The 8,858-nt window shown below is 34.1% G+C and overlaps 2 protein-coding genes and 1 long non-coding RNA gene across 3 annotated transcripts in view; 1 reads left to right on the forward strand and 2 right to left on the reverse strand.

The window, feature by feature from the left end:
• Nucleotides 1-8,858, reverse strand: part of LOC143921168 (uncharacterized) — a 420,653-nt gene that overhangs the window by 357,240 nt on the left and 54,555 nt on the right. The gene's annotated exons all lie outside the window — the stretch shown is intronic.
• The window catches only part of LOC143921171 (uncharacterized), an 895,047-nt gene that overhangs the window by 52,916 nt on the left and 833,273 nt on the right, over nt 1-8,858 (forward strand). The gene's annotated exons all lie outside the window — the stretch shown is intronic.
• LOC143921164 (uncharacterized) overlaps nt 1-8,858 on the reverse strand; it is a 754,379-nt gene that overhangs the window by 51,798 nt on the left and 693,723 nt on the right. The gene's annotated exons all lie outside the window — the stretch shown is intronic.

Consider the following 8,858-nt stretch of genomic DNA (forward strand, 5'->3'; position numbering starts at 1 on the left):
ATGACAACATACGGCTGAAAAAACGTTTGCATCCGGATATATGTTTAACAGATTGCGACAAAACTAAATTCAATCTGTGAGCGTAACAATGGACAAATAAAGAATTAGGACAAATATCTCGAATTTTTCGTTGCACTCCATTATGCTCCCCGGACATTACAGCCGCTCCATCGTACGTTTGTGCAATTAATTTGTCCAAAAAACCAAATTCTTCCAAGGTCTCACGTATGTGCTGCAAAAGAGCATTAGCTGTTCTATTGGGACTAACATCGACAAATCCAACAAATCTCTCCTGAATTTCATTGTTTTCATCTACATATCTAAAAATAGTAGATAGCTGAGCTTTGCGACTGATATCTGTAGATTCGTCCACAATTATGGAAACAAATTTTGATGCACGTATTTCAGTTTTAATCTCATCTAGCAAGACTTTTGATATTGCGGATACCAAGTCATTTTGTATATGGTTCGATAGTCCAGTAAACACCGTAGAGTTATCTAAATGAGTTTTCAATTTTATGTCTGATTCACTCAACAGATACAGCAACTCAATATAATTCCCTCTATTTTCCGATTCCTGGTGTTCAAAATGTCCTCGTAAAGGTTGTTCTTGTTTTGCTAAAAAACAGATCGCGCTTATTAATTTCGACAAAATGTATCTATTTGCAGTAACTTCTTTGTTGTGCATTTCAATATTTGCTTTAAATTGAGCACTTAAAAAATTTTCTATACGAGGTCCCTTTCCAAATTTTTTAAATTGAGCAGCAGAACATATGTGAGCTTGAGAACATTCATGTCTCTTGCGCGATTTACTTAAATTGTTTAGGTCAGAAAATCCAAATTTACTCCAGACATTCACTTCTTGAGAAAATAAAATACATGGCCAACAGAATAATTTCGTTAAGTGAGCACATCCACAAATCCATGAAATTTTTTCGTATGTTTCTGTGTTAAAATACCTTTTAAATGTTTTTGTTTTAGACTGAATATTTAATATTGGTGTGGGTTTGGGGCTCTTAACAATAATCTCCTTTTCATTAAATGGGAGAGAAGCAAATCTTCTTTTCAGCACATTTTCAATTAAACAATTGCAATTATTATTGATCTCGACGACAAGTCTACTCTCATTGTTATTTTCGATATCCATATTTAAGGCAATAATGAAAACTCGTAAGTAGTGGAACAGTAAACTAAAAATAAAGTTAGACGAAACTAATTTAAATGAAAACTTAATTCAAAAGTAAAAAATAACCAACTTTCAGTATAAATGATTAACTTCGTCTAAAGAAATGAATCGGCTAGCTTTTTGATAAATAACTTGGGGCGTAGCGTGCGGAAATATCGATCAACAGCGGCTTCCAAGTGAAACTCAATAGATAAGCAAACAGAGAAACCGAATCCACCGTAGAGGTTAAACAAGTGTCAACGCGTCCGCGCGAATATGACAGCCTCATAGTGCGCATGCGCAAATGGGATCGGTCCGAACTCCGAATCCATGACGCGCGCGCACTTCACTCAGCGTCTACTCGCCAGCGTCACTCGCCACTCGTCTACGGCCGGCCGCCTATGCGAATCCTTAATAAAAATTATCAAAAGATCCTATATAATGCATCATGTAACAAAAAACACGTGATATGTGAAATATATATATATATACTCATATACTACATCATAATCACGTACATCACTAAGAATACATCGAAGCGAAATTCAAATATTTATTAAAAATACTCTTGGCTTTTTAAAGTTATAGGGGATGCGCCGCATCCACCGCATCCATGGACCGCACGCCACTGATATATATATATATATATATATATATATATATATATATATATATATATATATATATATCTCTCACTTTGCATTTCGAAATACTCGGACTCCCCACCCATCTATCACTACAAAGCTAACCATCTACTCACTTATTTAACTAATTGCATCTTAGTATAATTTAAGTGTAAAAATAAACAGATGATCGGCCGTTAACAGCGTTTTTTAATATCAGTGATTGCGTAAAATTTTGTGTTAATTTTGTGTCAGTTACAAAAGCGTATACGAACGAGATACATCTCCCTACCTGAATACAAAAAAAAAAAAATAAGGGTCCCTGCTCGTCAGCCAAAATTCGGTCCCACAGAAGCAATAAATCTTCCACATAATTGCTTTCAGACAAAAATTTTTAACGAACTTTACTTAATAGAATAATAGCAAACAGAAACGGTGTTTCCCAACTGTCTAATAGTTCTTTTTCATATTTAATTTATATTAAAGTAATTCGTGTAATTTTATATTCTTTACTAAATTTATTATTAAAATATTAAATTGCAAACCGCACTCACACATATATCAATCCGTTGTCTCCAAAGAGGCGTCTCACGATAAAGATCTGTAAAGAAAGTAGTATAACAATTGCTAATCTATTATTATCATAACTAACTACTTCCACTTACAAAGTAACCCTGTTAAATGGCATGTAATAACTCATAAGTGATCCAAGTGATACCTAGGATGACTATCAGACAAAGCTGACCACAGAGAAGAGTCTATGGCGGTAAGAACTCACTCCTTGAATGGAAATCTCTCTCAAGTACCGCCTTTTTCTCAACACATCTTGGATAAATGCGAGAAAAATAATATCCAAACCTCCAACAAGGTAAGAGTGACGATGGATGATAGCTTAGCTAATAGAAACCTGTATTTAGCCACGTACAATGTAAGAACGTTATCGAGTGAAGGAAGTGCGCTTGCATTAGAGAATGAACTAGAAAGTATCAAATGGGATTTAGTAGGACTTAGCGAAGTAAGACGAAAACAGGAAAACCAAATAATCCTAAAAAGTGGTAACTGTCTCTACTGGAGAGGGCTACCAAATGGTAGAATAGGAGGAGTAGGGTTTCTTATCAATAAGAGAATAGAAAGAAATATTATAGAAATAAGCGACATATCGGAACGTATATGCTATGTAGTATTAAGAATCTCGAGCAGGTACACTTGTCAAATCTTCCAAGTGTACGCCCTCACATCTAGCCACCCAGACGAGGAAATAGAAGACTTCTACGAAAAACTACAGGGCGCATACGATAATAGCCGCCACCACTTTAAAATAATCATGGGCGATTTTAACGCAAAAATAGGACAAAAGACAAACACAGAAAGAGCAGTAGGCAATTTTGGTACCGGCCAAAGAAACGACAGAGGCGATCGCCTCATAGAATTCGCAGAACAAAACAGGCTCTTTATCACTAATTCATTTTTCAGGAAAAACGCAAACAATAAGTGGACTTGGGAGAGTCCTAAAGGAGACAGGAACGAAATAGATTTCATCCTAACAAATACCCTGCACTCCATTAAAGACGTTAGTGTTTTAAGTAAAGTAGATATAGGTAGCGATCACAGATTAGTCCGGGCCAAGATGGCCATTAATATAAATTGCGAACGTAGGAAACTAATAAAAGGATGCAGTAGCTCTCCAGACTTCGCTCAACTAAGGTCTAGGAAAAAGGAATTCGAACTCGAACTTGGAAATAGATACGAGAAATTAAACCCAGAAGCAGACATCGAGGAATTGAACACTGTAATTAGTTCGGTTCTAACCTCAACAGGTAAGAAATTAGGTGGATTCAGGAAACAGATTAAATTAAGCAAAATTTCAGCGGAAACAAAAAACCTAATTAAGCATAAAAGGAGTTTAGATAGGGATAATAATAAGCAAGAATACAATCTAGTAAATAAGGAAATTAAAAAGAGAATAGTCAGGGATGTCAGGGATTTTAACAGCAAGTTAATAGAAAGTACCATTAAGAATAACCGTAGCCTTAAAAAGTGCAAACAGGATCTTTTCTTAGGCAAAAACCAAATGATCGCAATCAGATCAGAGAGCGGAGTAATAATTAGGAATAGAGAAGAAATCATAGACAGAGTTTACACGTTCTATGCAAAACTATACGAGAACGACAACGGCCAATCCCCCGCTCTGGAATCGACAAACGGTCAAAGGGTTCCTGCAGTATTGCCTAGCGAAGTAGAGGTCGCGCTAAAAACTGCAAAGAACGGTAAAACCCCAGGGGAAGATAATATTCCCATTGACTTACTAAAATGTGGCGGCTCCCCCCTAAATAATATCTTAGCTAGGCTTTTCAGCAAATGCATCCAGAACCAAGCTATACCAGAAGGATGGAATAACGCAACTATCATCTTAATACACAAAAAAGGTGATAAAAGCGATATCAAGAACTACCGACCCATTAGTTTACTTTCAGCGGTCTACAAGCTCTTCACGAAGGTTATTACAGAAAGGCTGAAGAATATCCTCGACGAGAACCAACCTATAGAACAGGCAGGATTTAGGGCAAATTTCAGTACAATGGACCACCTCCAAGTAGTTGGCGAACTAATCGAACGCGCCAACGAATATCAACGGCCATTGTGCCTAGGTTTCGTCAATTATGAGAAAGCCTTCGATACAGTGAGCCACAATGCAGTACTTAACGCTCTACAAACACAGGGAGTACCGGAACCCTATGTGGGGCTGTTAGCTGCAATATATAAGAATGCCACAGCTTCGGTTAAAATTTTTTCAGGTACAGATAGATTTAGCATAAGAAAAGGATTAAGACAAGGAGATACAATCTCGCCCAAGTTATTCAATGCGGTGCTTGACGGAGTTTTCAGGAACTTGGAATGGGACAAAGCCGGAGTAAGCATCAACGGTCGCTTCTTGAGTCACCTTCGGTTCGCAGACGATATAGTTTTAATAGCTCGTGATTCAACTGACCTACTTAACAGACTAACACAGCTGGACAGGGAAAGTAGAAAAGTAGGATTAAAAATTAACGTAGATAAGACCAAACTAATGTTCAATAGGTATTGCATGCCTGATAGCATCCCATTAGATGATAAACCAGTAGAAGTAGTAAATAATTATTTATATTTAGGTCAAATAATTGACATGTCTGGTAATAAAGATGAAGAGATAAAGAGACGTATGAAATTAGGATGGAGTGCATTTGGACGGATGAATGCTGTTTTTAAATCAAAAATGCCACTCTGCCTGAAGAAAAAGATCTTTGATCAATGCGTTTTGCCAGTGATGACGTATGGATGTGAAACTTGGACACTGAACACCAAGATGCTACATAAAATCCAATGCACTCAAAGAAGTATGGAGCGCTGTATGCTTGGCATAACGAGAAAAGACAGAAAGCGGAACACGTGGGTGAGAAGTATGACAAGAGTAGTGGACATAGTGGATAGAGTGAAGAGATTGAAATGGCAATGGGCGGGTCACGTAGCTAGGAGGATGGACGAAAGGTGGACAAAAGAATTGCTTGAATGGTACCCGAGAGAATGCAAAAGGGTAAAAGGAAGACCGCAAGGAAGATGGGTGAACGAAATTAGGAAAATGTGCGGGGTGAGATGGATGAGTGTTGCGCAAAACAGAGACGGGTGGAAGCGTGTTGGAGAGGCCTTCATCCAGCAGTGGATGGCGAGTGGCTGTAAATGATGATGATGATGATGATGATGATGATGATGATGATGATGATGATATAGATGGCCGATTCTACATATATGAAGTAAATATGCGAAGTTGGTGGGTAAATATATATATATATATATATATATATATATATATATATATATATATATATATATATATATAAATATATATATATATATATATATATATATATATATATATATATATATATATATATATATATATATATATATATATATATATATATTTACTCACCAACTTCGCATATTTACTTCATATATGTAGAATCGGCCAATCGTTAATACAACGCTTATCAGTTTATCAGTTTGTCATGTTTTACTTCTTTCTAAAAACCGTACCTAATCAATGATGGCTATGGCAACGCATTGATGAAATAAACATTCTTAGCAACGCTTCCCAAACCTGTTTAAATCACTAAAACTTGCATAAAAGCAGGCGAGTAACTACTATGCCGCACGGCATGCGGTGCATGCGGGCCTTTTAGATTTAAAGGCTCAAAATGATTTTAAATTAAAATACTAAAATACTACATTTTTCAAATAAAAGTCGTAATTTTTTTTTAAATTATTCATAAGACTAATGGAAGCACTAGTTTAAACTTTATTCTCCAAATTGCGTGCCGAATTTTCACAATTTTGTTCTCCTTCTCACGACATTTAATAGTTTTCCGTTATGGTACAGTAATAATACATAATTGTCTGCAATGATCTATAAACCCGATGTTAAATTAAAAAAATAATCGTTAATAAAATATTTTCGTTCCATTTGTGTATTGTGAATCACGTTCTCGTATTTGATATCGTTCGAAGTTTTCAGATAGTTATTTTATTTTAAATGAAATATTCGTTAGCGTAATTTACTATAGTTGTTTTTAAAAAATTAATAAAAGACTAAAAGAAATTCGACGAGTCAACTCAGGCTCAGTAAATTAGCAATATAATAGATTGAACATGAAGAAGCTTCTAAAATGTCTCAGAATTTGTGACTTTGAGAGTTAATCGTCAATTTAATTTAAAAAATAAATAAAAATAATAAAAGGGGTCCTTTTACTAACATTTGCATGCGGGCCCAATTTTTCTAGTTACGCCACTGATAAAAGCGGGCTTTCTTTTAAAATTATGTCAAAAAATAGTATTGGTCATTTCTCTATATCCAGGTTACCCAACCTTTTTGAAGCTGGAGCTACTTTTTATCCAAATTTTCTATTTTGCGATCGACATTTTTTTAGTTCTTGAAGTTAAAAAGATTCACTTTAAAAGGCAAAATATCAAAATAGTTAAAACCTTTCGTAATTCTTTATATAAATAAGTCACAAACGTCCTATTAATTTTTTTTCTGTATCAATACATTCCATTTATAAGCAATTTGAAATGCAAAAATTGTAATTCTAAACTTCACACATCCATTGGAAAAATCATTACGATGGGTTTTACTACACTTGGGATACTATTTTCGGTAAATGGATTATTTCGCACAAACGACCATCTTTGCCACGAAAATCGTGAATACGGATTATCTGGCAGTCGAGTTCTCGTTAGCATGATATTTCACGTAAACAAATCTCGATGGATGGAATTTTCGGGTGCCAGATGTTCCGTGATTGAGATTTTAGTGACGTGCGCGATAATCACCGAACTATTATTTTAATTCGTATTTTTAGGTGACGAGAATAGATTGCAAATTTTATGAAGCTCATTAAAGTCACGAAGCCTTTTTAGCTCTCAAAACCTTTGTGATGTGAAAATGCCAAGTATTTGAAATAGGAAATTCTATAAACATTGCAACATTGCTTTCATATAATTCCTATTTCTGCTTATATTAAAAATATTACTACCCAGGGTTAGCAAACATATGTACATATGTACATAGAGGATGGGACAAACAGTTGAAAATACTTAAAATTATGCTTAGTAGTTGGTGTATGAACAAACTAGTTCGTTTGTCAATTGTATACACTAGTAACTGGTTAGATTGTTTCGTTTATAAACAATGTAGCATGTTGATGATCGAACGAAATGTACACTTAGACTAAAACCTTTCAGGTAAGCTTTATCTTTAAATTCATGTAGAATTGAGCTTCAATATTCCCAGCCAACTCAGGCACATTAGATGCTGCAGTTTGATGGCTTCATCACCTCTCGCAAGGAGCATTAAGCTGCTCAACCAGATTGCTATTATATTAACTTGGATTTGTTTGATCTAAAATTTGATCTATGTAGTTGAGGGATTGTTGAATTTGAGATCGTATATGTGTTTTCATATTTTATTTTCTTGTTATGTTTTAATTTTTTTCAGTTCCATTTTCGATACATCTTTGTGATCAATGGCCAGATTAATAAGTCTAGATTGAGTTTTTTTTATAATCTTTAACTTACTAAAGAACCTCTCAGCACTTTCCACAGCTATTGTAAGAGTAGAAAATAATATAATACAAACAACTGTATTATATTATTTGATTAGCCATGTTTAAGCGGTTTATATTAAAAATACCGAGCGAAGCCGGTATCTATAGTATATTAATAGTATATTTCACTAGTATATTGTATTAGCATTTATGGGTTTTTGCGCTCTTTTTCCTAATATACTTTATACGCTGACATTGAAATAAGAAAATACCATATGTAAATATTCAAAAGAAAATCTAATATATAATTTCGAAAGAGACTTTGTATGTAACTATTGTTGGTTCGCAGAAAAACAAATGAATATTCAAATAAATTTAAATAAATTAAAACTTTTCAAATAAATTTAATAAAATGTTTACTATTAGATTGGCCGTTTTTAAGCGGTTTATATTACAAATACCGAGCGAAGCCGGGTAAAAACACTAGTAATTTATAAATTAGATAAAAATCAGTCGCTATTAGAATAGATAAAATCAAATCAAATACGAATTTCTTTGATAGAAAATATTTAAAAAGAATAAGAATGAAATTGTCCTTAATGTACGTATAATATTATTTGTATGTATATATGTTATATCAAAAAAAAAACAGCAAAACTAGTGAGTTTTTAATTTAACTACTTTAAATAAACAATATAAGCCATACAAATCCCAATCAACTCGCACATTTTAATGTGTATATGTATGTACAGTTTGACAGCCGCTGATATATTGTGTTTACTTCACTAAGCGTGATACTCGACTTACATAAATAAAGCAGCCTTCTCAATATAATGTACCAAAAACACTCTTAATTGACATTTCGCGACTTTTTTCTTCTATCTTCTCTTCACAATACGTAAATACGTATAATAATACGTCTAAATAAGAAACATTCCTCTTCTTCCGTCATTTTTAACATAGATAAATATGCGCTGAATGCTTGTATGTATG

Source organism: Arctopsyche grandis, chromosome 13, assembly GCF_051622035.1.
Source record: "Arctopsyche grandis isolate Sample6627 chromosome 13, ASM5162203v2, whole genome shotgun sequence".
Classification (NCBI taxonomy): domain Eukaryota; kingdom Metazoa; phylum Arthropoda; class Insecta; order Trichoptera; family Hydropsychidae; genus Arctopsyche; species Arctopsyche grandis.